This window comes from Frankliniella occidentalis, unplaced genomic scaffold, assembly GCF_000697945.3.
Source record: "Frankliniella occidentalis isolate FOCC.00 unplaced genomic scaffold, Focc_3.1 Scaffold149, whole genome shotgun sequence".
Lineage (NCBI taxonomy): Eukaryota > Metazoa > Arthropoda > Insecta > Thysanoptera > Thripidae > Frankliniella > Frankliniella occidentalis.
This window is the reverse complement of record NW_026267276.1, coordinates 675,885-690,153: the sequence shown is the minus strand read 5'-3', so window position 1 is coordinate 690,153 and position 14,269 is coordinate 675,885. Positions and strand designations below refer to the sequence as shown.

At 55.8% G+C, this 14,269-nt stretch overlaps 1 protein-coding gene across 1 annotated transcript in view; it reads left to right on the top strand.

The window, feature by feature from the left end:
* Positions 1 to 14,269, top strand: part of LOC113210312 (prolactin-releasing peptide receptor-like) — a gene marked incomplete in the record, with an annotated part of 126,780 nt that overhangs the window by 33,003 nt on the left and 79,508 nt on the right. The window contains 1 exon segment of the mRNA XM_052271091.1: positions 8,908 to 8,980.

Genomic DNA, 14,269 nt, shown 5'->3' with positions numbered 1-14,269 from the left:
TTTTTTTTCTGCTTTTACCGCGTCTTCTCCTTGCCGTTTGGCCACTTTGCGGGTCTGGCGGCGGCGGCGGCGCCCCCCCCCCCCCCTGGGTAGGTCGGCGCGGGGAGCTCCATGGGCTGTGACATCGGCCCGGCCCTAGGCTTGATGGCGACGGCCTCCACCACCTCCTCCGCTTTATGAATCAGCTTCATCAGGACCTCCGCCCAGAGGCATGTCGGGGAGAGAAAGGAAGCTACTTGCGAGCGGAGGCGGGAGCGGGGAATGGCGAAGGTCGTGCTCGCGCAGGAGGGCTGTGCGGAGCTGCTGGAAGAGAGGGGATGCTGGTGGTGGTGGGGAGAGGGGCTCACTTTAACCGGATGCTGTGTCGTCGTCATCGTGGTGAAAGAAGAGGGGTCGGGTCGGAGCCGGGCCCCGCCGCCGCCGCCCCAAGGCTTCAATCGGAGCGTGTTTGTTTGCGTGGCTGCAGGTGGCCCCTCGAGCGTCCGCCCCCGTCCGCCCCCGCCCCACCGCACAATGCCTAATCACGTGGACCCTCTATAGTTCTAGCACGTTGTGCGGGTAGCCCGTCTCCCCGGTGGAGCAGGAGGAGGGTCGCTCGCCATGCCGGCGCAAACAGGATGACGGGGAGCTCGACTTAATGCGGTAACGCCCCTCCACACGGTCCGCACGAGGGCAGGGCAGTGGCGTTGAGAAGAGGGGGGCGTGTGAAAAGCTCATCGTCATGTTGTGATAACTCTGAGCTGCACTGGGGGACGAGCGCCGTGGCGAGGCAGGGCAGAGCAGGACGACGGGGACTGCTCCTCTCCCGCTTATCTCCAACCGACGCGCCCTAATTTTTTTTCGAGTCGACGTAATTTTAAGGTTTGCGGCGGCGGATTATTGCCTCGGCCTCGGCGAAGGCGCCAACGAGCGCCACCCCTGCTTCCAACGAAACTGAAAAACGAATCTCCGGTGGTAGAGGCGGCGGCAGCAGCCGCGTCCCCGCGAGACGGGCGCGACGCTTCCTTTTCTTGTTATTCCACTCGGCGGCAAGTGGAGGTTTTCCTCTCACTCCTCCCTCCTCTTAGATAATCTTGATCGAAGACGCGCGCGTTTCTGGCGATCTCTCTCACTTGCCGCGTCAGAGTATGTTCTTTTTCTGTTTCGCACGGCTAATAGCAGCTCTTCGTATTTCACCGAACGCCTGCCGCACGCTCGCTCTTCTCAGTACGGCTGCCTCATACCATTCCCACCAACAACACCTCACTACCTATGTGTATTTTTCTCGGGGAGAGTTAACTTTGCATTTGTTGTGGGCTTCGATGTTGTCGCCCTACTCTGCCGTGCCGCGCTGCCGAGCGCGCTGCGTATGCCCATTTTCAGCTTGGATGACATCAGGATTTTGATATCGTATCGCGATATCAAGTGCAATTTATCGGGGTATATCGATAGCTTGACATTGAAATTTCGGTAAACAATTGCATTAATGCCTGTCGATACTCTCGATGATATATCAGCATCCGATTTCGCGGACATATCGAAGAATCCTCGATATGATATGGAGGCGATATCGTATCGACATGGCAGACTCCGGACTGCGTACTCCTCCATCCCCCTCCGTGACTTGCCCTCGGCCCCGGAGAGCCCTCTGTGAGCAGCCCCCGCCCGCCTCCCGTCCGCCGCCGCGGCTCAGCCGGGTGAGACAAAAGTACTTGAGGGCGCTTAACTTAATCGCCGCCCCCGGAGCCTGCCGCTCCTCCCCCTCCCTCACCACCTCCCTCTCTCCTGTTTGCCGGACCGCTCTCTCTCATTTTGCGCGCCATAAATTGGACGTTGGCCAGCGGAGGCCGCGGCCCGTAGCCTGCCCCCGCCTCGCTCCGCACCTCGCGCCCCGGACTGTACTACGCCACACGTCTCGACTGCCGCCGGCTGGCTTCCGCCGTGATACGGGGGCCAGATTAGCAAACAGAGCCGGGGCCGGGTGGGGCGGCGGCAGCGGTCGCGCGGTCTGGTGGTGCGTGGGCTCATCATATAGACCCAATCCACTTTGAAAATTAGTCCGGCATGGAGCGCCATGCGCGGCGATGTTGCTGCTGCTGCGGGTGGTCCGGGGCGGGCTTATGGCGCGGGGTATGTCCTCGTTACGGCCCGGACCGCTCGCCGACGCTGCGGGCTCGTGGTGCTGGTGGTGGTGGTGGTGGCGGTGCTGGTGGTGGTGGTGGTGCTGCTGCTGGTTGTGGTGGTGGTGGTGCTGGTGGTGGTGGTGCTGCTGCTGCTGCTGCTGCTGCTGGTTGTGGTGGTGGTGGTGCTGCTGGTGGTGGTGGTGCTGCTGCTCCTGGTGGTCATGGCCGCGTGCCCCTGCCGCTGCTGCCCCGGCGCCCTCCGCTTGATGGGCGACATCTTTTGCCTGGCGCGCTTGGTCGCGGGGTCGGTCGTGCCGGGACGGCGGAGGAGAAGCAGAGGGATTGATGGGCCGGGCTCTCCTCCACCCCGCTGGACGAGGACGTCGCGCAGCGAGACTGATGGCGGCCGTAACGGGATGGCCCTGCTCGGACCGCAAATACTCCAACTCGAGATATCGATATTCTGCTATGGAATGCGAAGAATGCGCGCATGTACGCGATGGTGGTGGAGTCAGCGGCGAGCTGCAAACACCCTGATGAAGAGTACGAGAAAGAAGACACATGCCGTTCCCTCGGCTCGGCTCCGTCGCCGAGCTACTGTCCTCTCGTTGGTCCCCCTGCAGCGACGGTATGCCTTACCGTCGCTGCCTGGCACCTAATTTGCTGAATATAAAGACTTTGGCTCGGACCCCGTCGTCGCCGGCTCTAGCCCTACCTGAGCGGCCGAGCCCTTTTCCATGCTAATCGAAGCCCTTGGCGGCGGGTCCCCCCTGCGGGGCGGGGCAGGGCGGCTAACGCTGGAGCCGTTAGGGAAATGAGATGAGGAGCGCCGGGCCCCGCCCAGGCCCCTGCCAGAAACACTTTGGAATGCGATGCGAGTGTGGGAAAACGTTTCACAGGCGGACGGCGCCCCCACTGCCGCCGCCGTTGGCGCGCGCCCCGGCGGCGAGTAAGGAGGGTGGTTTGTTTCCGTCAAAACAAAAGCAGAATCAAGACGCGCGGTGAAAACAAGGGGGGCGGGGCTGGCGCCAGCGGCAGGGGCGGGCAGGGCTCTCCAGTTTAGGCACAGGCCTCTCCAGTGGCCTCATTCCAACACGCACGGCCGCATCCGCAGCACTTTTTTTCTTCTTTTGCCGCTGCGGCGAACTTTGATAGTTTTCTGCCAAGAGCGAGGATGTACGGCCCGGCCGGGCTGATAATGTGGCCATGCCCGACCCGCCGCCGCTGAGAAACACGAGGGGGCAACAGGTCCCCGGGCGGGGCGGGGCGGGGTGGGGTAGGGGAGCAGTCCTCACAACGGCGAGGCGGCTCGGCGGCGGCGGCCAACTCGAAAGGCACCACGACCAGAGTTTTATTCGAGAGGGGTGGGGTGGGCGCCACTGCAGCTCAGCTGAGGAGGATGAGGCGGCGGGCCTCCGCTTTGTTTTGATCTGCGTTTCCCGGTAGTGAGTGAGTGGGTGTGGGTTTCGGTAACGTTATCCCCCCGCACCGCCGCGCACTTTCGAGCAGCGTAAAAGTGTGCGTGTGTGTGTGTTTTGCCGAAGGAGGAGGAGGGGGGGGGGGTCCAACTAGGGAAGGGAAACTGCCTGGAACGTTGCTTGCTGGAGCCCAACACATCTGGAGCGCGGCAGCTGGAGAACGGCAGCTGCGAGTGTCAGCTGATATGTGCAGCGAGGAATGAGGGAAAGGCTGACTGCCAACTCGCTTGCTTAGATCACTGTATGCCGAGTTTTGCTCTCTCTCTCTGTGTGTCTCTATCTCGCGCTCGGGTCGGTCGCTCTTTCTTGCTCTCTCCGTCTTTCTTCTCTCTCGGGCTCTCTCGCTCTGCCTCGGTCTAAAATTTGTGGCGGTATACTTGTAGTCCTCTCTTTAAACATACCGTAAACTGATGGTAAGATATAATATAATGTTCCTCTGCGTCACGACCCCTCTCAGTCCGTCACGCTGCGCGGTGCTGGTCGCGCCAAGCTCATTCCAAGGCGCGCTGCTTTCAATTAAATCGCTCATCCCTCTCTCAGCCCGCTATCTCTCGCGCAGCTCGCGTGGCCGTCCCCTCCAATCCTAGGCAAGGGCAGCCTAGGCTAGCTAGGCGCGCTCGCTCCTTGGCCGGCGGTGGCGGCGTAGGGCCCAAGTGGCTTGCTTCCAGGCTGGGGCCGGCGGGTTCACTAAACCCCCAGCCACCCCAATCAGTCAGCGCGGCTGAGGCTGCCTCGCATACTGGCCCCGTACGGTCAAGGAAAATCCAATTCGTCGAAATAAATGTGGGGCTTGAAAGCATAGGTAATATGGCTTAGCGAGTGACAAAAACGTAGATGTGAAATGACGAACCGTTTAAAAATAAATGGGAAATCATGACGTTGCTGGAATGCCCTATTCCCTCTCGATCCTCCTTCTGGCAGTGCACTCACCTGAACGCCTCTACACAGCTCATTTGCATCGCTCTAATGAACGAGTTGAGCTGGGCCGAGGCGGGCGAAGGGGTGTGGGGGGAACATAGCAGGACGGGGAGGGGGTGGGGTGGGTGGCAGTGAGGGGAGTGAAGCAACACGAATAAAATGCGTGGAAAAACAAATTTGAGGTGGCGGGCCAAGGAAATAAATTAGGTTCGACGGGAAAGCAATTAGTTTTAGTGGGTGATGGGGCACATGGGACAGGAGGGGGAGGTTTGTTGCGTGAGGCGCGCGGGGCTCAGGTTGAGTTCAGGTGGGTGGATCATGCAGCTCTCTAATTATGCCGCTTGACATTTCTAGCACGTCTACACATCCATGTGTTCACTGCACAACACACACACATACGTGTGCTTAGAAGCACACATGACGCCTGCACATGAGCGAACTAAGAGGGCGCGCACACAGGGCTCGAAATGGCTTAACTCCGCAGGCTTGCCTGGATTTTTCCTTTTAAAGATGGAGTGTATGAACGCCCACTCCAACTCACAAAGGACGGGTGTGGTCCCTTTTTTCCCTTTGTTAGTCTCGCCTGTTTTCAAACAACGTCCATCTTTTCCTCGTTTCATTTTCCCCTCTTTCCTCTTTTTCTCACCCATCCTCCGCCGCTGTGGGTCTGGCCTGATATCTCAGCGTCCGATCTGCGCGAGTGAAATTCGCACCCCAAAAGTAGCGCAAGGCAAACACGACGGTACACTTCATTTAGAAGTGGGCAAACTTGGTAATGGCCGTGAAGATGAGGCCTCTCTGGTACTCGGGGCCGAGTGTATCCGGGCTGCGGGGGCGGATAGCTGCGCGCCGTGGACTGACTTGCGATTACAAACCACCCAAGTGTCCACAGTAAAACCCTTGCAAAGCAAAACGCCAAATATTTTTCGAAGCAAAATGCAAAATCCACTGCAATTGCAAAGCATATCTGCTTTGCAAGTAAAGCATTTGCTTCGCAATGCCAAAGGATTTGGCATTTTTCTGTGGCCCTCACCCAAAAAAATGTTTTCTCAATTCAAGATGATCCCCAAAATTTTAAGGCAAATGTTCTTATTTTAACCCCTATTTACACTTAAATTAAGTAAACACTGATTAAATTAATCCCTATTTGCCTTAAAATTTTGGGTATCTTCTTGAATTGAGAACACATTTTTTGGGGAGCTGTATGGCCCCTTTGATTGCCATGTCGTCGTAGCGCATTGAGAATTTTTTAGGCCTTAGGCACTGGACTTTTAGTCCCTAGACCGAAAGTTTTTGACGCTCTAAGGACAAAAGTTTTGTTGCCTGGCCTCACATGTTCATTGCGCCTCAACGAAGTTTCTGATCGCGGGAACTAAATGTGTAGCTCTGGGATCAAAATACGACGCAATAGACAACTAACTCGTAACTGTCTTTGTACTAGGGGAGAACTTTTTTTTTCTCAGTGCGCTCTCTTGTTGGCAGTATAACTCTGGATGAACCCCCTCTTCCTCCACTTTTATTTTGCTGATAACCGCCACCCGCATCTGCTGGTAAATAAAGTTAATGAAAATCATCATGTGAATGTGCACGTCAGTTCCACACTTTATCTATCAGTGTACGGCAGTTCCCACTTGCTGATCCCGTTCGAATGTTAAAATAAGTTTCGTATATTTCCCTTGGTCTTGGATCTTATGGAGAACAGCAATGGTATCCAAGACGACGGGTCTTGAAATACAATAAACATTTCCTTTTACCGTGCGCGGCTCTGGCTTTACAGGCTGCGCCAGCTGCTGCACTCCGCGGCAGGACGCTTTTTATTTTGCAATGCACGTCCTGCTTTCTTTAGTTGCTCGAAGTCCGTCCCCCGTAGGACAGAGGAGCGGGGAGTTCCTTGCCGCCAAGAAGTGTTTCCGACGAGTAGTGCTGGGGCAGAAACTTTGATTTGAATCCTTGGGGGGAATATGAGGCGGGGGTGTTCCTCCGTACCAGCCGGGGCACCTTGTGTCCTGCAGCGTCGGTGGGAAATCAGTTTCGCGGAAAATGAAATGCGAAAACTGTGAACTCAGCAGCCTCAGGCTGAGCCATACGACGCCGACGCGGCGTTCAACTTTGGCCGTACCCGTTATTCAACAGATTTTGCCGTCCGACAAAATGGGGCTAGCGCGTCTCTAAAACCTTATTCCTTATACCGCTCTGGACGAGTTAAACAATTTTACCGCCGTGTGTCGCGCGAGGGGTGCCTGCCTTACACGTGGTCGGAGGCGGAGCAGGCGGGGCAGGCGAGGTACTTTCCGTCAAGTTTGTGCAGCGTCAACACGAGCTCCGCCGTCGTTGGGTCCGCGGCCCGCGTTTGGCTGGCCGGAGGTTGCCTTTTACCTGCCCGTCTACACGAGCCACGTGCGCTTGTTCGTGGTACCGAAGGTACCTAGTTCTTGTCGAGCAGCACGGTCCGCTGGACTAACGCCAACGCGCTGGCCAGCTGCGTGTTCCCTGTTGTTGTCCGTTGTGTCGTGCACCTGCCAGGCGAAATTTGCCGCCCGCACACGCTCGCTGTTCTCGGTTTGTTGGTTCTTTTTTTTGTCTTTTTCTCCCTTTGTTATTTTCGCCTTTGCTTAATTTTTAACCCCCCCCCCCTCCCATGTGGCGCGTGTGTTGCGCCGCGTGCCCAAAATGACACCCTCGAGCGGAGCGATATTGAAGTCTGATGGATGATTATGCTCTTTTATCGAGAACCGCCGCCGCGGGTGATGGGAAAGTTAAGCTGCCCGTAATCCTGCTGGCTGGGTCCCGTAGAAAGGAACCAGCGTCCTGCTGCTTGCCATCCCGCTGGGCCCGCCATCGGCATATTATATCGAGCAAAACAAAAAAAGGACAGAGAAGTAAATACACGGAGGGGAGCTCGTTTCCGAGAGCAGGTGGTGGTTTTGTATAACTTCGGCGATCCGATAGCAATGAACCAATTAGCCGCGAATACATCCGGCTTTTCTCCTGCAGAAAACTCCAGGAGGCGGCCACACTGCGCGCCCGATACCCTCGCTCCCTTATCATCATTCCCTCCTTTATCTGACCGACCCCGACCGACGGGCCGGTCGGTCCGGCGGCCGCCGCCGGGCCGCCAGGCCGGGCATAAAAGTTTTCTTTTTCTCATTACCGGGAGGTCGGACGGGTCCCGGGAGTTTGCCACCGCCGCCGCCGGCCGCCGGAGCTCCGGCCAGGCCGGATTAAAACATCCAACTTGATTAAATCATCGCCTAATCCTCCAGGATCTCGTGGTCCGGCTCGCCCTTCCTTCCCTTCCTCCCCCGGAGCGGAGCCCAGGTGCGCCACCCTCGATAAGGCCACTCTGACGGCCGTCCTCCTTCCTGCCCGACGTCCCCCACAGCCTATGGCCCTCCCCCTTCCTCCGCACGGGTCTTGTTGTGGCTTCGCGCTTCGCGTCCTGAGCAGCAGGAAGAGCCCCATAGGAGCACGTCAGGCGACACTTTCCGTCCCTCGCACCCCCCCCTACACCCAAGCCCTTCTCCCGGTGTCCTAGCCGCCGCAAACGCTGGCTTTGCTATTTGGAGGGGGGTGGGGGCGGTGGTGTAAACACAAAGGAGTGTATCGGTACGCGGGGCGGTGCGGGGCGGTGCGGGGTGGCGCTCTCCATCGGGGTGCTATGTGGCAGCAGGGGGAGTGGAGGAGATTGGGGTAGAGGGGGAGGAGGGTTGGGGTAAAGAGGGAGGGGGTGGGGGACCGCGACATCACGACGCACAAAGCCGCGGCAACCGGCCCAATCAGCATGAGATGGAATATCTGAGCGCTTCTGCTCTGTGTGTGTGTAAGTGTGTGTGAGAGAGTTCAGTGCGTGTGTGCGTGTGTGTGTGTGTGAGAGAGAGAGTTCAGTGCGTGTGTGAGTGTGACTGTGTGACTGTGTATCTCTGTGAGCGCAGCAAGCACAGACGGCCCTTTTACAGGTAGCAGTGGGGTGACATTGTGCGCGAGGGGTATTATGCCGTGTGTGTATGAGGGCGTGCGCGCGCGCCCAGCCCAGCGGCCCGTGCAGTCAGTGCTTGACAGCCGAACCCGTGAAGTAGGTGTGGGACGTGTGGGCGAGGTCGCTGCGGGGGCGGCCGGTGTAGTGCGACACGCGACGCGCGCCCGCACAAATCATCGACGACACGTTTGTGGGGTTGTGTTTGTTCTGTCGAAAAGAAACGAAAAGGAATTGGGAGAGGGGTGCAATAAAAGTAGAGAGAACACAGTAGCGCGTGTTGTAAGTGGGCTTTGCACACGTGTGCGGTGTCGTCTGGCAGAGAGGGCGAGAGAGAGACAGAGAGACAGAGACAGCGTGGAGGGCGTGACGGCGACCCACGCGGCGCATCGCCGTGGCGCTACCTTTTAGCTGAGCGCGTTTTATTCTGTTCCAGGCCGGGCCCCAGCCTGTCATCAGTGTCGACCGGTGTCGACCCACGCCGCCGCTGTGCCGCGCCGACCGGAGCCGTGAGTAATTGTTTTTAATCAACTGCCTGGCGCGACAGACGCGGATTCAGCAGGGAGGGAGGCAGAGAGAGACAGAGGGAGACCCGCGAGGGTGACCCGACACGAAAATGGTGTGGAAGTGCTGGGTGGAGGGATGGCGTGTGTGTGTAGGATGTACCGGGTGATTGTACTGAAAGTTTGCAGAAAGCCAAATGACACTGTCCAAAAAAATCTGAAAATTCAACAATTTTTGTCTAAGCAAAATTACCTATGATATCTAGTCCGAAATGCCTTTGGCAGTATAGATACTCTGAATACTCAGGGTCCGAATTTCTAGAAATTTTGTCTGAATTTAAAGGAATTTAGTCTGAATTTCTGGTTTAGAGTAGTTATAGTATGAATTATCAGACTTAGGAATTTTTTAGAATTTCGATGAATTAATATGAAAACTCGTTTTAGACAGCTTAGCCTGAAGAAGTTAGTCTGAATTTCCAGAATTTTTTTTTTAACAGTGGGGGGCTGTGGGGCATAAGCCACGACCTTGGTGAGAGGCTTCCCCTAAGGGTCTGTTTGTCTTGGTCTCTCTCCTGTACAGTACACCTTAACCCTGCCACATTCCCTCCTCCCGTTCGAGACTTTGACCTGGTTGATGCCACCCCAATCACAACGTCCCAATGCTTTGATGTGTCGACCTGATCTAATGGATCTGTCATGGAATTATTTTGAGAAGTGGTTTCATGTCCCATTCAGGTCGATTTAGGTGGCCATGTCAACAAACCGAACACAAGGGTGAAATGTGGCGGGGAACATGTGTATCATCTCTGGTGTCACGCTATACCGGACGGTCGCTAGACCAAACTAAACCTAGGGGCGTGCATAGTACCCCTGACTAACTTTTACAGTGTGCAAAACGCGTCCAAACAAATATTTGAACTGTCGAAATTATGTCCGGTTCTTAATTTGGTTGTTTTACGGCTCTTTTTATTATTGTGGCCCATCTCGCCCATCCCCCCTTTGCCACTCTATGATCCTGGTTCCACACCTGGTGAGCGCCGGTTGTGACGGCCGCACTGAGCTGCTGGGGCAGCGGGGGCTGATACGAGCGATACGGCCATTCCTGTCCATTAACGATAAGCAAGGAAAAGTGGAGCGCACCTCTATGCAACAAATCATAAAAGGTGTAGTAACACAAAACCGCGCATCATAAAAGCTGCAAACATGTGGATATTTTACAAACTCGACGAGGGGAGCAGCCCCGCCTTGTGTCCTCGTCACAGATATTTTCGCCCGGCTCCGGCATTGGCCCACCAGGTCCACACACACGTACGCACACATACTTTTATATGCAACGTGTGTACGTTGGCGTGCGACTGGGCGACAATACTTTGGGATAATCCGTACAATGGGGCCCGCGGAGGGGGTGTGCTGGGGAGTGGCGGGACTTGACGGCTCGCCTCCAATAAGTAGTGTCGACAAGAGTAGGAGCCGGGACTCGCTCCCGCACGTGAGCCGCCCGTGCCACATACAATACTCTTACTAGGAAGCCCCCCCCCCATCCCCTTTTCCCAGCAAATCCGCAAACTCTCTCTCTCTCTCTCTCTTCCCCTCCTTCGCCCTCCCCGTCTCTCTCTCCCTCCATCTACCTGTCTCTCTCCCTATACGTCTCTCTCCCTGTATCTCTCGTTCCATTCGGAGCCTTTGGATTATCTACGCTACCGTCCAACTTTTTCGCGAGAGATTTCGTGCATGGCGCGTGCTGTGATGTAGCGAGGAGCACTGCGTGTGCAGTCAGATGCCTTTTCCTCGTCAGAGAAAGTCGGACGAGCGCTGGCTCTACCTTCTCTCTCCCTGCCCCTGCCCCTTCGCTTCTCCTCTCGCGCTCCGGCAAGAGCTCAACTTTGCGCTCCGTTTTCTCGGAAAAATACATTGGCCCGATTAAATCGCAGTGCCCCCTTTCCCTCCCTCCCTTCCGTCCTAGACCCTTCCAGCCTGGCTCGCTGTATAGCGCCAGGTAATGTTTCTTCTCTGCGGTGACTGCTGTGCAGTTGAGCCCCGCAACGCCCCTTCCCCGTCCCCCAGCCCCACCACGCCACGCTCAGTGATGTTTCTGCGGCGAGGCTCTGTTGCGCCGTTATGAAATATTTTATTATTTTTAAAAATTGCATAGACCAACATGTTTTATAAGTCATAAAGTGATAGTGAAAATTCGAATTTAAGTAATAATGCCTTTATATGGTGACCTGGCGAGTGGAAATTATCCTTAAATTTCATTTACATTTTCTCATTTATCGTGCAGACTACAGACACAACACTTAAACTGACAGGCACATGCGGGCGAACCCACGAATGACGAACCATCTCACAAACAGACAAGCAGGCGAACCTACGACGACGGCCAGCTAGACTGACAGCCTCCTCATCTCCCAGTGTGATGGTGCTCATAAACCGAGCGCTTAAGGAGGAGGTTCGTAATCGCAGCAGACAAGGTCGATTCCGAGAGGATGAGAGAGACAGAGCGCGCCCAAAAGCTAGAGAATGAGGGGGAGAGGGAGAGAGGGAGAAAGTGAGAGGATAAAGCAGAGCGACAAATGGTGATGGCCCTCTTTCAGACGCAGACGGACAGATTGGCTCGCGAGAGACGTTCATCACGCGGCCTCTTACGGCCAGCCCGGCTCTCTCGGGCTTGTTTTTCCCCCCTCTTTTCCCTTCTCTGCACGCCACATTTGTCGCGCTCCAGCCTCGCCACGCAGCGCTACGCCACGCCGCGTCGTGTCGCCACGCACCCCCCCGTGTGCAAATCAGAGCAGCGTGAGTGACGCGCCAGATGAGTGACGCCAGCCAGCCGCGCCGCACCGACACGCCCGGGCGCGACGCGTTACATCTACACGCTGAAAAATATCTCTTTCGCCAAAATATGGGGGTTTCGTACTTTGTGATTTCCAAGATTTGTTGTAAATTGAGGGTCGGTATTGTACCTTTACAACACTGACCTCGACACTCGCCAACTATTGCTTGCCGAATAGTTTTGTGAATTTGCAATATCTAGAAAAATCATAGCAAATATATATTGTGTAAACAGTGGGATGTCGTATCCCACTGTTTCGGCGACACGCGTAGCCTACTCACATATGTCCTTAAGTTTTATACTTTTGAAGTTCCCGCGCCACATGCTCGCGCCCCCATGACGCCGCCGCTCTGGCGCCATCACGAGCTGCGCCCGCCCCGCCCCCCATCCCGCCCACGCCCATACATTCAGTGGCGCGCGAGTGGAGGCGTGGAGTGGTGCGGGGCTCGGGCGCGGGTACCTCTCCCTCTGTGGATTTGTAGAGTGCTTCGCTAGAAATTCGCGCGCGCGCGGTCTCTCCAAGTAGTCCTCTACTTCACCCCTCTCCCCCCTTATCCCACTGCCACTGCCACGGAACCTCATGCGATGTATTTTATTCTGGCCCGTGATCCCGGTCCACTGTCAGCAGCAGGGGCAGCGCTTGTTGGTTTGGTTGGAGGGCCACCGCGGCCCAGCCCAGCGCGCCCAGCCCCCGCGTAGCCGCGGGTAGGCCACTCGCCGCGACGCACTGCCCGCCGGGAGGGCCGCCTCTGCGGGCGCCCTTCTTCTTCGGCGTCGCGTCTGCATTGCTTCAGCTTCCGCTTTTGCTTCCACTTCTGCTCCACTTATTAACCGCTACACCCCCTCCCGCTTCTGCTTTAAAATGTGCTTCATCTTCTTTCACTCTCAGCTCTGCTTCTGCACCGCTTCTACTTCCTCCTTCGCCCCGCTTCTAGCTTTTCGCCACTCGGCGTCTCGTCTCACGCGGCGGGGATTCTCCATTTCCCAACAATCAGATCAGTTCGAATATACTCAAAATGGCTTATTTTGTTCTTTAAATTTTACTGCAGGACATCTTCAGTAAATTTTAGTGAACAATCTCAAAAAATCTCGAGTAAACGTAAAAAGAGGAGCCAGGATGAAATTGAAGGAATTTTTTGCAAAAAGTGACAAATGTGGTAGCGTTGAAGAAGGGACGAGGGAAAGGCTCTGTTTTCGACCACTCATTAAAAAGAAATACGTAGTTAGAGAGAGTGAGAAGAGGTAGGTTGGTCAACTCTTGACGCCAGCGGTTATGTCCGAGCTGTCTTCCTTGCCCACCCCCTCCTCCTTTGTTTTAATCTTGCGCGGTACATGCGGTGGCACACTGCCGCCCCCCCCCCCTCTCCCTCTTTCTCTCTCTCTCTCACTCTCGATCTCGCTCTCTCGCACCAGAAGCCGCAACCGGTGCGCCGACCATACCACTGTCCGGAGCAGCGCTTGGGAAGCATGCTCGGGCCGTGTTGTGGGGCGGCGTGGCGCGGATGCGGTGAGGCTCGGTTTAGCGCGCAGCAGGCTGGCCGGAGCTTTTGGAGGGCCCTTCTCGCGCGCGCCAGCAGACGAGGGGAGGGAATGCAATGCGCACGGTTACCCCAGTCTAATTCTACTACTGCTCCTCACTTTATGCTGAGTGGTGAACACTTTCAGCTATGCTGGTGTCTTTTTCTAAAATTATTTTATCTTATTTTTTTTTTTTTGTCTTGCAGTTGAGCCCCGCAACGCCCCTTCCCCGTCCCCCAGCCCCACCACGCCACGCTCAGTGATGTTTCTGCGGCGAGGCTCTGTTGCGCCGTTATGAAATATTTTATTATTTTTAAAAATTGCATAGACCAACATGTTTTATAAGTCATAAAGTGATAGTGAAAATTCGAATTTAAGTAATAATGCCTTTATATGGTGACCTGGCGAGTGGAAATTATCCTTAAATTTCATTTACATTTTCTCATTTATCGTGCAGACTACAGACATAACACTTAAACTGACAGGCACATGCGGGCGAACCCACGAATGACGAACCATCTCACAAACAGACAAGCAGGCGAACCTACGACGACGGCCAGCTAGACTGACAGCCTCCTCATCTCCCAGTGTGATGGTGCTCATAAACCGAGCGCTTAAGGAGGAGGTTCGTAATCGCAGCAGACAAGGTCGATTCCGAGAGGATGAGAGAGACAGAGCGCGCCCAAAAGCTAGAGAATGAGGGGGAGAGGGAGAGAGGGAGAAAGTGAGAGGATAAAGCAGAGCGACAAATGGTGATGGCCCTCTTTCAGACGCAGACGGACAGATTGGCTCGCGAGAGACGTTCATCACGCGGCCTCTTACGGCCAGCCCGGCTCTCTCGGGCTTGTTTTTCCCCCCTCTTTTCCCTTCTCTGCACGCCACATTTGTCGCGCTCCAGCCTCGCCACGCAGCGCTACGCCACGCCGCGTCGTGTCGCCACGCACCCC